At 45.6% G+C, this 18851-nt stretch overlaps 1 protein-coding gene across 3 annotated transcripts in view; it reads right to left on the reverse strand.

Moving 5' to 3' along the window:
* The window catches only part of LOC120914217 (protein FAM102A), a 158130-nt gene extending 141401 nt beyond the window's left edge, over nucleotides 1–16729 (reverse strand). Inside the window, exons 1-2 of one of the 3 annotated variants that reach the window (XM_040324808.1) lie at nucleotides 16637–16724; nucleotides 5911–5944 (exon numbers count right to left, since the gene is read on the reverse strand). The gene's annotated coding sequence lies outside the window, so the exon portion shown is untranslated. Of the gene's footprint in view, nucleotides 1–5564; nucleotides 5799–5910; nucleotides 5945–16636 lie in introns of those variants that run through there. The other 2 variants (XM_040324809.1, XM_040324810.1) reach the window with 2 other exon arrangements.
* Nucleotides 16730–18851: the final 2122 nt, after the last annotated feature.

Below are 18851 nucleotides of genomic sequence, written 5' to 3' on the forward strand. Positions count from 1 at the left end.
CCTCCATCAATAGTGCTGCAAGTGTTAAGTGCTGGTTGGTCCATTAAAGACTACCTGTCCTTTTATTACAGTAATCCTTTAAATAACCCCAGCAACCCCCAAACATCCTACAGTTAACCGCTCCCCCTTCTCATAGATCTTCACTGTGTCGCCTGCTGGGAGCCACATGGCCTCCTTACCTTGAGTCCTAAGAGCTAAAAGTGAATAGTCGTCCCTTATGCTGGCCATACACTATACGAAAAAAAAATTTTTGGCCAAACCCATTTTCGAAAAACGAATGTTCGGCCGTAAGCGCAAACGATATTGCCATCATGTAATGACCGATAAATCGTTCAGTGGACATAAAAAAAATTGGTTTGTTTTGTTTACATATACCTAGTTCAGGCGGGAAACACATTAACCTTTCAATTTATCATTTGTTCGGCAGAACATTTCCAATTTTCTTCCTTTTTTCGGCTCAAAAACATCCCAATGATTATTTTGTGCCCATTAACTGTTCGAAAAACAAACGAACTGTCTAAAACGACCAAATTTTGGCCGATTTTTTGTATAGTGTATGGCCAGCATTAGAATAAGGATAAGAATAAGGATTCTACAGCACATGCATGGTCTGGCTAGGCAACGCTTTTAGTCAGCAGGTAGGATGATCTCTCCATTTCCCATACAGCAGGGTTTGACAAATTTGCTTGGAATCTAGGAGCCAGCTAAAAAAGTTAGGAGAAAACGCACCCCGTCCCGACGAGCTTACGCGCAGAAGCGAACACATACGTGAGCAGCGCCCGCATATGTAAACAGCGTGACATGTTGGGTATGAATTTACTCGGCGTAACATTATCTTTCACAATATTTAAAAAAAAATTGGGATAACTTTACTGTTGTCTTATTTTTTAATTAAAAAAAGTGTAATTTTTTTTCCCAAAAAAGTGCGCTTGTAAGACCGCTACGCAAATTCGGCGTGAAAGAAAGTATTGCAACGATCGCCATTTTATTCTCTAGGTTGTTAGGATAAAAAATATATATAATGTTTGGGGGTTCTAATTAGAGGGAAGAAGATGGCAGTGAAAATAGTGAAAAATGACATATAAAATTGCTGTTTAAGTTGTAATGCTTAACTTGTAATGCCAACGGCCACCACCAGAAGGATAAGCTGGTGACTTTGCAAAGCCGCGGCCTCAATTACCGGCCGTCACAGGCCCCCCCGCGATCGCGCGGTGGGGGCCTAGTCCGCCGCGATCCTGGGGAAAAGGCGCTCTGCAGACGAGGCCGCGGCTTCGGCCTAGTCCTCGGAGTGCCGGTCCCATGGAACAAAAAAAAAAAAGGTTTTGTTTTTTTTGCCCACCTTCCAAGCCAAGACCCCACTCGCCAGGACGCTATTTCTAGTCGCCATGGCGACCGGGATTTGTCGAGCCCTGCCATACAGACTTCCCTTAGCATTGTGTACACCTGACCAGCCCTCTAAATTTATACTATAAAAGAACCATCTTCATTTTCTGGTCTCAGGGATCTTTTTGGAAAGCCAATTTATTGGGGAACCCCCCCCCCCCTCACAGTGGTGGTCTGAATGCTACCCTTACAGACTGCCAAATAAAAAAAGTGCCATGTTGCTGGCTGTGTTGAGTGGTGTTGGAACCCAAAGCTATGAAGGCACCATCAGATGGGAGGTCAATCAGCCGCAGCTCCAGGAACCCCCAGCGACCTCTGAAGAAACCCCAAGCCACAGGCATAACCAATCTTTAGCCCAGGTTCACACTGGGTACGATTTGGTACGATTTGAGATGCGATTTCACATGTCAAATCGCATCTCAAATCAAGGCATTTGCCGGCAATTGTCGGCAATGGCACTGTCCTAATCGGTGCGACGCCGCATCAGCGGCGCTGCACCGATTTCAAAAAGTAGTTCCTGTACTACTTTTTGCGATTTCGGGCCGCGATTTACATTGAACCCTGCACAGAGGTCTCTTAAATCGCGGCAAAATCGCAGCAGCGAAATCGGGGTAAAATTGCGCTTTTTACCGCGATTTTGAATTTGCAGCAGTGTGAACCTAGCCTTAAACTAGTTTAGCATGGCCAAAAAAAGGAGAGTATAGCCTCAGTTAGAATTTCTATATAGTAGGTCCATGTGCCAACATCCCATTTGATTGATAACGAGGATGAGACCAGGTGAATATAGACAAAAGGCTGCTTGGGGCCAATTAGCATAAATAATCACAGGTCAAGGGTATTGGTTGGGACTTTCGAGGCACTGATAGGAAACCATAGGGATAGGAAACCATAGGGATAGTATAAAACAATATTTATTCACATAAAACAGTATACATATAAAAACATTAGGGACAAGCCCCACAGATCAGATAATGTAAAGAAAACAAAACCATATAGGTCTAATAGGTGGAGCCAGCCAGCAACCTCAAGAGGTTGCTGGCTGGCTCCACCTATTAGACCTATATGGTTTTGTTTTCTTTATATTACCTGATCTGATCTGTGGGGCTTGTCCCTAATGTTTTTATATGTATACTGTTTTATGTGAATAAATATTGTTTTATACTATCCTTATGGTTTCCTATCAGTGCCTCGAAAGTCCCAACCAATACCCTTGACCTGTGATTATATATGCTATATGCCAATTGGCCCCAAGCAGCCTTTTGTCTATATTCACCTGGTCTCATCCTCCTAGTTTAGCATGGCTTTAACCAATCATGCCTCCCTTAAACGCTAACGCCACTTTCATAGGAAAAATAAAATAAAAAAATAAATATAGCAAGCATGCACACATGCCATATTATAATTGGACGTTATTAAAAATGTACCTTCTCGTTTTAATCTGCAGCTCTGTAATTTTCTGTAAAATACAATGCAATGTGGCAACCTACAGGCATTCTGTATACAGAACTTCCCCAGATATGTAATTTCCTGCTTGTGTGATTGGCTCACTGATTTTTTGCACTAAAATAGTCAGATTTTAGGAATTCTCTGCAACAGCAAATTCATTTTTGGCAAGATATTCCCAAAGGGTTAATTGCTTCCAAGGGTTGCAGACCCTGCAAGCTTCCTCATTAGTTTGTGCATCAGCTGATTAATAATGAAAAAGTCACTCCCATTCAGATTCACTCTGCACATTGAGCAAACAGCTTTTACTTCAGAGCAGAAACAGGTAGGAATCTGCAGGAATGTTTGTTAAAATCCTTGCAATGTACATCGATCACCCAGAGGGAATTTTTATATTTTTTTCTTTGTTTTTTTACACACAACAAAAGAGGAGTTTGGCACCTTTCACACAGACACCTCCACCTAACGGAATACGCTTGCTCAGCAGAGGATCACTCTGCCAATTCTCGCTCAGCAGGCGGATGACAGATCCCACTCCCCTCTATAGGGAAACTGGATTGAAAACGGCCCGCCTGGATCGAATAAGATAGCAGGGGATGTCAGCGAACATGTCACTGCCGACATCTGCAAGGCCCAATCAGGTCCTCCTGAAGAACCGACAGGCTGACCTGATCAGACAGCCCGTGTGAAAGGCTGTTTACTCTTTAAGTCTACTCTGTTCACCTTTAATCTATGGAAGCCAGTTCTCTTCTTGCTCTGGACTGGGTGAGAAGACATTACCTGCACATTTGTTAATCAGTATCTGCTCTTCTCGTGATACAGATTACAGGGGAAAAGTATTGACTGCTGCATGGCTGCCCTACAGTCTCACAAAAGTGAGTACACCCCTCAAATTTTTGTAAATATTTCATGTGACAACATTGAAGAAATGACACTTTGCTACAATGTAGCGAGTGTACAGCTTGTATAACAGTGTAAATTTTGTGTCCCCTCTAAACCGCTGGCAACAAAAGTGATTACATCCCTATGTGAAAATGTCCAAATTGGGCACAATTTGCCATTTTTCCTCCCCGGTGTCATGTGACTTGTTAGCGTTTCAGGTGTGAATGGGGAGCAGGTGAGTTAAATTTGGAGTGATCGCTCTCACTCTCTCATACTGGTCACTGAAAGTTCAACATGGCACCTCATGGCAAAGAACTCTGAGGATCTGAAAAAAAAATGATTGCTCTACATAAAGATGGCCTCGGCTATAAGAAGATTGCCAAGACCCTGAAACTGAGCTGCAGCACGGTGGCCAAGACCATAGAGCAGTTTAACAGGACAGGTTCCACTCAGAACAGGCCAAAAAAGTCAAGTGCACGTGCTCAGTGTCATATACAGAGGTTGTCTTTGGGAAATGGACGTATGAGTGCTGCCAGCATTGCTGCAGAGGTTGAAGGGGTGGGAGGTCAGGCTGTCAGTGCTCAGACCATACGCTGCACACTACATCAAATGGTGTGCATGGCTGTCGCTCCAGAAGGAAGTCTCTTCTAAAGATGATGCATAAGAAAGCCCACAGTTTGCTAAAGACAAGCAGACTAAGAACATAGATTACTGGAACCATGTCCTGTGAACTTATTTGGTTCAGATGGTGTCAAGCGTGTGTGGCGGCAACCAGGTGAGGAGTACAAAGACAAGTGTGTTTTGCCTACAGTCAAGCATGGTGGTGGGAGTGTCATGGTCTGGAGCTGCATGGGTGCTGTCGGCACTGGGGAGCTACAGTTCATTGAGGAACCATGAATGCCAACATGTCCTACGACATACTGAAGCAGAGCATGATCCCCTCCCATCAGAGGCTGGTACACAGGGCTGTAATCCAACATGATAATGACCCCAAACACACCTCCAAGACGACCACTGCCTTGCTAAAGAAGCTGAGGGTAAAGGTGATGGACTGACCAAGCATGTCTCCAGAACTAAACCCTATTGAGCATCTGTGGGGCTCCTCAAACGGAAGGTGGAGGAGCACAAGGTCTCCAACATCCACCAGCTCCGTGATGTCGTCATGGAGGAGTAGAAGAGGACTCCAGTGGCAACCTGTGAAGCTCTGGTGAACTCCATGCACAAGAGGGTTAAGGCAGTGCTGGAAAATAACGGTGACCACACAAAATATTGACTCTTTGGGCCCAATTTGGACATTTTTACTTAGGGGTGTACTCATATTTGTTACCAGTGGTTTAGACATTAATGGCTATTTGTTGAGTTAATTTGAGAGGACAGCAAACTGACACTGTCATACAAGCTGTACACTCACTAATTTACATTGTAGCAAAGTGTCATTTCTTCAGTGTTGTCACATGAAAAGATAGAATAAAATTACAAAAATGTGAGGGGTGTACTCAGTTTTGTGAGATACTGTATACTCATAAAAAAACAGCATACAGGACATTTCTACTATGGTATAAGTGTTGCTGAGAACAACTAACCAAAACAAACTTACCAGGGAGAAATCACTAAAAATAGTTTCCTATAAAGCCAGAGACAGCGGGTGACTAATGAGACCTGGCACTAATGAGTCACACGCAGTCACTTCAAGGTGGTGGCTGGAGTCTAAACATATAGTGGACGTGATCTCCAACAATTAACTTCTCCTAGTCTCCCTTTTGGTCTGTTAAAGTATATCAAAAGCCAACTGTGGGTGGAGTAGGCAAGGGAAAAGGTCGAGGTTCAGCTGCTATAGCTGCAGTCACATCACTTACCTGTAATGAAGGATGTCCCACGTCTGTCAGGCAGCTGGATCCTGTAGAAACCTTCTGTGCAGAAATGACAGGTCTTCTTTCTGCTGCTGAACTTCTAGCACAGCAAAAGTTGTTCTGTGGGTTTAAAATCATTTTATAACCAAAACTGCAGATTGTACCGTACTGTATGTGTAAAAATGAAAAATTGGACTATAGGGGGGACCAGTTCAAGTCTATGTAGAAAAAGACACACAATTCTGGCCCAAAAAGACTCCTGTACTTTTAGGCATCATGTGACAAGCGACACATGAGGAGTCTTCAACCCGATTGTTATTGGAGGTCAGGAGTGGGGTGACAAAGCACTCACCTGTGAATGAAGGTGTATGGTTCCCAACATAAACCTGCAAAGAAAAAGTGACGTTTCAGGGGCTACTTTTACATAGACTTACATGCCGTTATACATTTGTATAGAAGATCATTTATATTTTCACACAAAATTTTAAGTTAACCACTTGACAACCTGCCCATAGCCAAAGTACGGCTACAGGGCGGTTGCTTAACTCTGGGAGGCCGTTAATTAACGGCCTTCCAGAATCGTGCTCCGGCGCGCCGGTTCCTCCCTCCCCTCTCTGTACCGATCGGTACAGTGCGAGAGGAGAGAGCGGATGTCAGCGGCAGTGCTGTGGGCTGGATCTGTGACAACTGCATTCACAGATCCAGCCATCCATCCCTCCCTGCATGCTCAGCCATCCGTGCGCAATACTCTGCAATACACCCCCCCTCCTGCTTCTACCAACAACGCTACGATCGAAACCAGGATCGTTTAAAAAAAAAAATATATATATTTCAGGCTTCCCAGCCTAGAGGTGAGATGTGGGGTCTTATTGCCATATTCCTATTACAAGGGATGTTTACATTCCTCGTAATAGGAATAAAAGTGATCAACATTTTTTTTTTTTGCGGAAAAACGTGTCAAACTAAAATAAATAAAGTAAAATGAATAATAAAAAAAACAAAAAATATATATATATATATATAAAAATGTAACCACTTAACAACCGCCCTATAGACGAAATACGTCTACAAGGCGGTTGCTTAACTCTGGGAGGGCGTCAATGTACGTCCTCCCAGAATCGCGCTCCCACGCGCCCTGTGGGGCGCGCACACGGGAATCTCCGGACCCGGCTGATCACGAATCACGGTAAATCTCCTCTGATAGCGGCGGTTTACAACGTGATCGCTCCGTCCAATGACGGAGCGATCACTAGTAAACAAACCGGCGTCATGTGATGACGCCGGTTCCTCCCTCTCCTCTCTGTACCGAACGGTACAGTGTGAGAGAGGAGAGGGGAGAGAGCGGAAGCAGCAGCAGCTGCTGCTGCGGGCTGGATCTGTGACACATGCAGTCACAGATCCAGCCATCCATCCCTCCCTGTGCAATACTCTGCAATGCCCCCATACTCTGCAATGCCCCCAAAATACTCTGCAATGCCCCCAAAATACTCTGCAATGCCCCCAAAATACTCTGCAATGCCCCCAAAATACTCCGCAATGCCCCCATACTCTGCAATACCCCGCAATACTCCGCAATGCCCCCATACTTTGCAATACCCCACAATACCCCACAATACCCTGCAACGTCGTCTATGGGGATTTTTAAGTAGCGAAGTTTGGCGCCATTCCACGAGCGTGTGCAATTTTGAAGGGTGACATGTTGGGTATCTATTTACGCAGCGTAACTTCATCTTTCACATTTAAATACTAAATTTGACAAATTTTATAACAGAAACAAAGAAAAATTATTATTTTTTTACAGAATTTTCAGTCTTTTTTCTCTTATAGCGCAAAAAATAAAAAACCCAACGGTGATTAAATACCACCAAAAGAAAGCTCTATTTGTGTGAAAAAAAGGACGAAAATTTCATTTGGGTACAATGTTGTATGACTGAGTAATTGTCATTCAAATTGTAAGAGCACCGAAAGCTGAAAATTCGTCTGGTTATTAAGTGGGTTTACGTGCCCAGTGGTCAAGTGGTTAAAGCGCCCCTGTCCCCGTGAGCTTGCATGCAGAAGCGAACGCATACGCAAGTCCCGCCCACATATGAAAACGGTGTTCAAACCACACACGTGAGGTATCTCTGCGAACTTTAGAGTGAGAGCAATCATTTTGGCCCTAGACCTTCTCTGTAACTAAAAAGATGTAACCAGTATAAATATTTAAAGCGTCGCCTATGGGGATTTTTAAGTAGCAAAGTTTGGCGCCATTCCACGAGCGTGTGCAATTTTGAAGGGTGACATGTTGGGTATCTATTAACTCGGCGTAACTTCAACTTTCACATTATGCAAAAACATTGGGCTAACTTTAAATGATTTTTTTTTTTAAGCACAAAACTGTTTTTTTTTGGGAAAAAACTTGTTAGAAAAATTGCTGTGCAAATATAGTGCGAGATAAAAAGTTGCAACAACTGCTATTGTATTCTCTAAGGTCTTTGCTAAAAAAAAAAACAAAAAAAAAACATATATAATGTTTTGGGGTTCTATGCAATTTTCTAGCAAATAAATTATGATTTTTACATGTAGGAGAGAAATGTCAGAATTGGCCTGGGTGCTCCAGAACACCAGATGGTGCTCCCTGCATGTTGGGCCTCTGTATGTGGCCACGCTGTGTAAAAGTCTTACACATGTGGTATCGCCATACTCGGGAGGAATAGCAGAATGTGTTTTAGGGTATATTTTGTGGTATGCATATGCTGTGTGTGAGAAATAACCTGCCAATATGAAAATTTTGAGAAAAAAAAAAATCTTGATTTTGAAAAGAATTGTGGGAAAAAATGACAAACTTCAAAAAACTCACAATGCTTCTTTCTAAATACATTGAAATGTCTTCTTTCCAAAAGGGGGTCATTTGGGGGGGTATTTGTACTTTCCTGGCATGTTAGGGTCTCAAGGAATGAGATAGGCCGTCAGTACTTCAGGTGTGATCAATTTTCAGATATTGGCACCATAGCTTGTGGACTCTATAACTTTCACAAAGACCAAATAATATCCACAGATTTGTACTTATTTTTACCAAAGATATGTAGCGGTATAAAATTTGGCCAAAATTTATGAAGAAAAAATACTAATTTGCAAAATTTTATAACAGAAACCAAGAAAATTATTTTTTTTTACAGAATTTTCAGTCTTTTTTCTCTTATAGCGCAAAAAATAAAAAACCCAACGACGATTAACCACTTCCAGACCTTAGGTGTTTTTTTCAGATTTGGTGTTTGCAAGACTAAAACAGTTTTTTCTGCTAGAAAATTACTTAAAACCCCCAAACATTATATATTTTTTTTCTAACACCCTAGAGAATAAAATAGTGGTCATTCCAATACTTTTTGTCACACCGTATTTGCGCAGCGGTCTTACAAGCGCACTTTTTTTGGAAAAAAATCACTTTTTTGAATTAAAAAATAAGACAACAATAAATTTGGCCCAATTTTTTTATATATTGTGAAAGATAATGTTACGCCGAGTAAAATGATACCCAACATGTCACGCTTAAAAATTGCGCGCGCTCGTGGCATGGCGTCAAACTTTTACCCTTAAAAATCTCGATAGGCGATGTTTAAAAAATTCTAGAGATTGCATTTTTTGAGCTACAGAGTAGGCCTAGCGCTAGAATTATTGCTCTCGCTCTAACGATCGCGACGATACCTCACTTGTGTGATTTGAACACCGTTTTCATATGCGGGCGCTACTCGCGTATGCGTTCGCTTCTGCGCGCAAGCTCGTCGGGACGGGGCGCTTTAAAAAAAAAAAATTTGTTTTCTTATTTATTTTTATTTATTTTTTTACTTTTTACACTGAAAAAAAAAATTGATCACTTTTATTCCTATTATAATGAATGTAAACATCCCTTGTAATAGAAAAAAGCATGACAGGTCCTCTTAAATATGAGATCTGGGGTCAAAAAGACCTCAGATCTCATATTTAGGCTTAAATGCAAAAAACAAAACAAAAAAAAAAAAAATTTGAAACTGTCATTTTTTCAAATGACAAAAAAAAAAAATTGTCTCTTTAAGAGGCTGGGCGGGACTGACGTTTTGACGTCACTTCCGCCCAGCAGAGCTATGGGGACGGGCGAAGGAGATTTTTCCTTCAGTCTCGTCCCCGCTCAGCTGCCGAACGGTCCCGATCTCCTCCGCCGCTACCGACGGCTCCGGTAAGCGGCGGAGGGTGCGGGAGCCCTCTCCCGCCACCGATAACGGCGATCTCGCGGCGAATCCGCAGCGGAGACCGCCGTTATCACACTAAAGATCGATACCTCGGTTGTGGCAGCAGCTGCTGCCGTTACCGAGATATCAATCTTTAAAAATAGGACGTACATCGTCGTGCGCAGGTCTGGAAGTGGTTAAATACCACCAAAAGAAAGCTCTATTTGTGTGAAAAAAAGGACGAAAATGTCATTTGGGTACAGTGTTGTATGACTGAGTAATTGTCATTCAAAATGTGAGAGTGATCAACCACAGACGCTACCCATATGCTACACCAGAGTATAAGTACATATCAGTTTAAAAAGATATTTCTCAGATATTCTTGTCATTTGTTTTTACGAAGATTAATAAAATATTAAAAAAAAAAAAAAAAAAAAAAAAAAAGATCTTCCCTTAGTCATAGCTACATAATTGATTAAGGCCGCCCTGGGGTAAGGGCGTGATAATCTTCAATGCATTTCACAGGTTTGTCACTTGATTCATCAGGAAAACTGTAAAGTCTTAATAATATTTATATAGTTGGTCGATGCAAATGTGCACCCCAAAAGGAGGGATCGCAGACAATGGCCCCTCGATCTTCCTGCTAATGACCCAGAAGCGGCAGGAAAAATGTAACTTCAGGGTCCTGGTGTCATATTGTCTGGGGAAGAAGCCAATGAAGCACCATCTGTGCTCCATTAGCTTCCCTGGAGGGCAGGTGATACTTCTGGGTCATCAAAAATATGTATCAAACAGGAGACTTTGCCCAATGTGTTATATATATATATATATATATATATATATATATATATATATATATAAAAAGGAAGGAAAGAAAGAAAAATAATTGATAGTTTATTGTGCTAGAGAGGTTGGCATTTTTCGTCTTTTGTTACCTTACAAATTTTGGGTGAAAATCAAAATTAAGCTTTACACAAATCATTAATGGCATGTACTCTGTGTACAAGTGGCACTTAAAAAGCATTTTTTTGTTGTTAGATGCAGTTAAATTCACATCCGGCCACTTCCATGTATCTGTGGTCCCCAACATAAGCACTTGTGACAGGCTGACAATGCAGGAGTACACCTGGAAGACAGGGACAGAGTGTTGTCACTCTATAACAGGAAGTGACTGAACAAGGACCTAAATGTCGGGACCAACTGGGATTATTTTAATGGAAGCTGAAGATTTAAAAAGGTTGAAATGACCTCTGAAACACAAACTTGTTATAACCCATATGAGACAGTGAATGAATTCCCATAATATGACATAAGAGTCAGTGCCACCGATATACAATCTCATATCGCTCACTGTGTAAATGGCCAAAGGAGTACACAGCCAAAGTATAGTATGCACGGCTGTAATGTATATAGAACACCAGTACACATGGTGTCAGTGTATGGACTAGGGCTGAAACAACTAATCGATTATGAAATTTATCGTTTACCATTTTCAAAATCGATTAATCGGCCAGTAACAAAATGGGTAAAAAAAAAAAATTTGCCCTTTTATAGTACAAAAAGAGCAAATAATCACTACTGTTAATGTTATATTAATACGAAAATTTTTCACTTGCTTTTAACATTCAGTTTTAAGGCTGGGCTCACACCAATTGTGGGCTAAAATCGAACCTGAAGCGCACCAAAAAAGCACGCGTTTTTCCGGGACACCGCACCGGACCCGCTGCGGAGATATGTGAACCGGCTCAATTCGCATAGGTGTGAACCCGGCCTCGAATGGAATTTCTGAAAGAAGCCTACATACACGGTCTGAAATTTCCTTTGACTAAAAAGTTTTCTATTATTTATAAACTTCCCCATCACTGTGGTTGAAAACGAACATCGATTTGACCACACTGACAATGAGAAAGTTGAACGAACGGTCTTAAAATTATAATTTTTTTGAAGGAAGACACTGTTGTATGGCCACCCCTTTTTTAAGGTTATTAACCGATTAATCGAAAGAATAATCAGCCAACGAATCGATTATGAAAATAATAGTTAGTCGCAGCCCTAGTATGGACACTTGGGGGCAGATCCTCAAAGGCATTACGCTGGCGTATCTGTTGATACGCCGCGTAATTTCAAATTTTGCGCGTCGTATCTTTTGGTTGATATCCACCAAGCAGATACGACGGCATCTGTGTTAGATCCGACAGGCGTACGCCGTCGGATCTAAGATGCAATTTTCCGGCGGCCGCTGGGTGGCGTTTCAGTCGTTTTCCGCGTCGAGTATGCAAATTAGCCATTTCCGACGATCCACGAACGTACGAGCGGCCGTCGCACTTTCTTCGGCTTTTTCCGGCGTATAGTTAAAGCTGCTATTTGGTGGCGTACTCAATGTTAAGTATGGCCGTCGTTCCCGCATATAATTTTAAATATTCTACGTCGTTTGCGTAAGTCGTCCGTGAATGGGGCTGGACGCCATTTACGTTCACGTCAAACCAATGACGTCCTTGCGACGTCATTTAGCGCAATGCACGGCGGAAAAATTAGGGACGGCGCATGCGCAGTTCGTACGGCGCGGGGACGCGCTTCATTTAAATGAAACACGCACCCTACTCGCCGCATTTGAATTCCGTGCCGTTACGCCGCGAGAGATAGACTACGCCGCCGTAACTTACGGCACAAATTCTTTCTGAAATCAAACCAACCACAAGTAAGTTACGGCGGCGTAGCGTATCTCAGATACGCTGCGCCAGGGCAGATCTTTGTGGATCTGCCACATAGAGTATGCTGTCGGTGAATGTACAAAGAGTAAAGCATAGTACACACGGCCCGAATGCTGGGCAACATCGGCCGGTTTAATAAAAACCGTCCAACATTCGGCCTGTGTATATGACAACCAGGCTGACTTCTGTCAGACATGCATGCTGGGAAGCGAGCAGCTGACCGGCTCCCAGCACTCTCAGCCAATGGCTAAGAGCGCTGACCGGAGTGTTCAGGCGGGGGGGGGGGGCCATCCCTGTCACAACACAATAGAACAGCAGGGGAGATCGCTGTACCAACATCAGATAATTAATACAGCAACTCCAACCGGAGCCATTTAAAGAAAACAAAAAAGGAATGGTGTGTACTAGGCTTTATCTGCGCTATCACATTATGTGTACATCTAAAATGAAGCCAACATATAAAGTTCACACACTAAACATATACAGTGCAATCTGCAATAACCACAAAGTTCTCTCCTGCATGAAATCAAATGTGCATATATAAATCACCAATGTGGGTCATTTACCAATGATACACACTGACAGAAAATAATCTGCTACAAATAATAACAGTGAGGCTGCGCTTTAACCACTTCCATACCAGGCACTTACGCACCTTCCTGCCCAAGCCAATTTACAGCTTTCAGCGCTGTCGCAATTTGAATGACAATTGTGCGGTCATGCTACACTTTACCCAAATGAATTTTTCAGAATTTTGTTCACAGAAATAGAGATTTCTTTTGGTGGCATTTGATCACCTCTGCGATTTTTATTTTTTGCGCAACAACTAAAAAAAGACTGAAAATTTTGAAAAAAAATAAAGTTTTTATTTTTTTTTGTAAATAAGTACGTTTTCTTCTTCAATTACGGGCACTCATAGGCGGCACCGAGGGGCACTCATAGGCCGCACTGATAGGTGGGCACTGAGAGGTAGCACTGATGGACACTGAGGGGTGGCACTGATGATGGCATCACTTTTTTTATGTTGTGACCATATTGCCAGTCAGTGCCCATTTGTGGGCACTGATTGGCATCTATTGCAAAGATTTTTTATTATGTGGATGGCCATGGGGTACATACCTGGCCATCCACATGTTGCCCCCTTCCCTGGTGGTCCTGGTGGCTTCTCTGGAGGTCCAGTGTGGGTATCTGCGGGGGGGGGGGGCTACGCTGATAAACAATCAGCGTATACCCCCCTGTCAGGAGAGGCGCCAATCGGCTCTCCTCTACTCGCATCTGTCTCGCGAATGAGGAAGAGCCGATCAACGGCTCTTCCTATTTTCATCATGATCAGCAGTGATTGGACGCGGCTGATCACGTGGTAAAGAGCCTCCGTCGGAGGCTCTTTACCGAGATCGGAGATGCAGGGTGTCAGACTGACACCCCGCACCACCAATCGCCGTGCTGCGCGCACGCCGGCATGTTATTCTGCTGGACGTCAATAGACGTCCAGTCAGGATAACTGTGCCACTTCCCAGATGTCAATTGACCGGGCGGGAAGTGGTTAAAGTTGTTAGGGTTTTTTTGTTTTTTTTTTAAACAAAATTAACGAACATGTTATTCTTTCCTGCTCTATGTAATTGTTTTGCACAGAGCAGCCCGGATTCTCCTCTTCTCGGGTCCCCTGCTGGTGCTTCTTCCCTCCACTAAGTGCTCACTAGAGCAAGCTGCTTGCTTGCTCCTGAGCCTCTGTATGTCCAATGACACAGAGCTCCGCCCCATACTAGCTCATTATGCAAAACTCACCTGAGATCAAAGCCCTCGCTGCGGTGCCCCTACACAGCACCGGCTGCCGACATAACTCCCGGAGTTACTTCTGGGTATAGGGGGCTCCAGCGCTGTGATTGGCCGGAGCCGCGATGATGTCTCTCCCGAGCATGCGCACGGGAGCTACCGGTAACAGCACGTGACATTGCTTCAGTACGCATGTGCCGATGACTTTGGCGCATGCAGATACATGGGATATCTCCTAAACCATGCAGGTTTAGGAGAAATCCAGGGTAGCTACAGGCAAGCCTTATTATAGGCTTACCTGTAGCAAAAAGTTTAAGTTTCTCTGTTTTAAGGGGGGGGGAAACATGTGTGCAGCTCCTCACCCCCCCCCCCCATAGACTTACATGACCCCCCGATCTTGATCCAGCAAAATGCCTGTTGCCTTCAATCACAGCCTGTGAGGAAAGAGTGGAGCATGGTCTCATCTCAGGATCAGACAACTTACTATGGGGGGCGCTCGGCAGGCAGGGAGGAGGAGGCAGGAGCACAAGTGGGGAACCCCAGAAGAGGAGCATCAGGGTAAACTATTACACATACACTTACCATGCTAACAGGTTTATATGTTATTATTTTTAATCCCTTTACAATCACTTTAAATCAGTGTTAGAAGATAAAAGTCTATAGATGACTCCCTATGTGAACTATGCAGTGCTCTGAAATCACTCCCTACAATGCAAAGCTTTTCATCCTGCAACACACCTGTCACATCAAATGACCTCCGAGTCCTGGAGAATATGAGGTCTCACAGGCTTGTTCCCCATAGAGGGACCACAGTCTCACTCTGAGCAGGACATCCTCATAATGGGCATAGAAATACAGAACACAAATAGACTGACAGAGGGCTCACTGTGCACATTATTTTTAAATAAAGAGAATATAAAAACTCTTGCCTAGGAAAACCTCTCAGGAAAACAGCCACAAATATATTGGCTGAGAGAGGACCTCTGATGACGTCCCATAAGACGACACGCGTACGGTGAGGTTCTGTCTGCTGATGAAGTCAACATGCTGATACCCGAGAACTGAGTTTGGAGCAAGTATTACCGGGTTCCCCGAGTATGTATGCAGTCAGTGCATGGAGCGAGTAGGCAGTCGGTGCGTGGGGCGGGTAGGCAGTCGGTGCGTGGGGCGGGTAGGCAGTCGGTGCGTGGGGCGGGTAGGCAGGCGGTGCGTGGGGCGGGTAGGCAGGCGGTGCGTGGGGCGGGTAGGCAGGCGGTGCGTGGGGCGGGTAGGCAGGCGGTGCGTGGGGCGGGTAGGCAGGCGGTGCGTGGGGCGGGTAGGCAGGCGGTGCGTGGGGCGGGTAGGCAGGCGGTGCGTGGGGCGGGTAGGCAGGCGGTGCGTGGAGCGGGTAGGCAGGCGGTGCGTGGAGCGTGTAGGCAGGCGGTGCGTGGAGCGTGTATGCAGTCGGTGCGTGGAGCGTGTATGCAGTCGGTGCGTGGAGCGTGTATGCAGTCGGTGCGGGGAGCGTGTATGCAGTCGGTGCGGGGAGCGAGTATGCAGTCGGTGCACGGAGCGTGTATGCAGTCGGTGCACGGAGCGTGTATGCAGTCGGTGCACGGAGCGTGTATGCAGTCGGTGCACGGAGCGTGTATGCAGTCGGTGCACGGAGCGTGTATGCAGTCGGTGCACGGAGCGTGTATGCAGTCGGTGCACGGAGCGTGTATGCAGTCGGTGCACGGAGCGTGTATGCAGTCGGTGCAAGGAGCGTGTATGCAGTCGGTGCACGGAGCCAGTATGCAGTCGGTGCACGGAGCCAGTATGCAGTCGGTGCACGGAGCCAGTATGCAGTCGGTGCACGGAGCCAGTATGCAGTCGGTGCACGGAGCGAGTAGGCAGTCGGTGCAAGGAGCGTGTATGCAGTCGGTGCAAGGAGCGTGTATGCAGTCGGTGCACGGAGCCAGTATGCAGTCGGTGCACGGAGCCAGTATGCAGACGGTGCGTGGAGCGAGTATGCAGTCGGCTAGTGGAGCGTGTATGCAGGCGGTGCATGGAGCGAGTATGCAGTCGGTGCATGGAGTGAGTATGCAGGCGGTGCATGGAGCGAGTATGCAGGCGGTGCATGGAGCGAGTATGCAGGCGGTGCATGGAGCGAGTATGCAGGCGGTGCATGGAGTGAGTATGCAGGCGGTGCATGGAGTGAGTATGCAGTCGGTGCATGGAGCGAGTATGCAGTCGGTGCATGGAGCGAGTATGCAGTCGGTGCATGGAGCGAGTATGCAGTCGGTGCATGGAGCGAGTATGCATGGTCTATGGCCCCCAGCACTGGACACACAGAGAACACCCCCGGGTCAATATACCATGTATGTGAGGTGTACCTCCTCCTATCACACACTCTCATTAGCACAGTGAGGTGATAGTCGCCATCACTTACCTGTCCCTTGTCTCCGCTCCTCCGTCCTCCGTCCGCACACAGCTCCCCTCACCTGACTTACGCTATTAGCGTTACCACCGGCACGGCGCCCGCACTCTCAGCATACGAAAGCCTTTCGCTTACGCAATCTGCGTAACTGCCGCCAACTGTTCATCTTTCGGAATACAGGCTCTACGCAGAAATCAGCGCAGAGGTGACGCATGCCATGGAAGGCGCGCGCGGATTGGCTGTCACGCATGTTTTGGCTGCATTCTATTGGCTGGTAACAGGAGGCGCCGGTTTTAATTGGTGGGAGCATGCTGCCTGAGGTCTGCGATTGGAAGAAAGATCAATTGAAGAGGCGAGCGTGTGTTTTGGGCTCAGATACAAGCGCGTGACGTGTCTGCAGCTGAGGAGAATATTGGAAGGGGGGCTCAGGCTCCTCAGTGGGGTTATTATACATAGGCTGTGCTGCTGGAAACCCAAAGAATTCACAATAAAGCAATTTATAAATATCATTTCATTATATTTTTCTCTACATTACCCCTAGACACATTCCACATTTTCTGTCCATGGTGTGAAAAAAAACCCACTCTCATCAACGCCTTAAAACAACCCTTTCGCTTCTCTATAATATTCCATTTTGTTGCACCCTGTAATATAAGGGCCCTTTCACACTGGTGCGTTTTTGCCGCGTTTTCGCGGTAAAAATGGCGCTATTAAAACGCCCATAAAACGCTCCCCATGCCCCCTCCATTGAAATGTATTAAAAACCGCTGTAAAAACGTGGCAAAAACGGAGCGTTAAAATCGCGGTAGAACACCACGATTTTACTGTGATTTACCGCAATTTTACTGCGTTTTTAATTCATTTCAATGGAGAGGGGCATGGGGAGCGTTTTAATAGCGCTATTTTTACCCCGAAACGCGGCAAAAACGCACCAGTGTGAAAGGGCCCTAAATGTTCCTTTGTACACGTGTAGCACTACCCCCAAAGGAGCTGCTGAGTATTTTGGGTGGCACGTTACCTCTGTCTTCTAGCTGTCCAGGCAGGTGGTAAAGAGAGTTTGAAGAATTCCAATGTCCACACGATACACTTCTTTTTGTAGGATTTATTTGTAGAACTTAGTAGAAAAAAAGGATGAGGGGTGGAAGGGTAGGTAAATAGGTTCAGGTGTATAGTCACAAATAGGAAACACTCCTGCTTCCAGCAAACAGTTCTTGTCGCCACTCTAGCCAGAGTGGGTATTGCTCACCCGGGTAAGGTCCCTCTCACTGGCTTAGCAGCCAGGATGGCGCATGGAATAAAGTACAGTCTCTGCCACAGACCTTCCTTTATAAGGAGACACTTTTGGTCCAGAATCCTCCGCCACACGATTCAGCACCCGGATCTCTCCAGCTTAACTTTTGTAGAACTCAGATCTGTGAGGCGACCACCATCGAGCCTCTCAGTATATGGTGCATCCTTCTATGAAGTTTCCAGGCCTTCTCCCAAGATAACAGCCTCTTGCATGGTCCTCTCCAGGATAGGTCCTCCCCTGGCTTCCTTCATCAAGCGACCTCCTCCCGCAGGACAGACAGCACAGGAACACATTTCAAATGCAGACCCAGTCTGACCACTGGGCTACCAGCGAAGCCGCAACCCCGGACCAACGTGGTCCCAGGGTCAGGATTCAAGAACACGCACCCCAGGCCAGGTGGGCCACAAGGCGCGTGGGATGACAGACCGACCTCTGCCAATAGCGTCTGTCCCTTAAGTACCCCCCCCCCCCAGCATGCACAGCGGGGCGATCACTCCCACCGATTAGGGTGCCCACGTGTCCCGGATTGCCCGGGACTGTCCCTTAATTGGCATCTGTGTCCCTGTTCCCGGATGCCTTCATTGCGGGACAATACAATGTCCCGGAATGAAGCACTGGGTAAAGTCATTATGAATTCAGCAGAGTCTGAGCCACGGTAGCGCTGTCTGCGGCATGCAGAACCACCTCCCCATGACTTTTATTGTGCTCACTGGTTGCTACAGCCGCTTGGCGTGTAGCAACCAGTGACATCACGGCTGCAGTGCACCCCCTCTGTTCAGAACTGAAAGCGCGGGAGGATTTCACTTCCTCCTCCGCGCTTCTGCTCTGTCTGCCTCCTGGGACCCAAAGCAGCTGAGCTCCGAGGCTGCCCTTTATACCAGAGAGGGACACAGCTTCTGATCTGAGAGGGAGAGCAGCAGGATCATCTGAGAAGAA

Source organism: Rana temporaria, chromosome 9, assembly GCF_905171775.1.
Source record: "Rana temporaria chromosome 9, aRanTem1.1, whole genome shotgun sequence".
In the NCBI taxonomy this organism is placed as follows: Eukaryota; Metazoa; Chordata; class Amphibia; order Anura; family Ranidae; genus Rana; species Rana temporaria.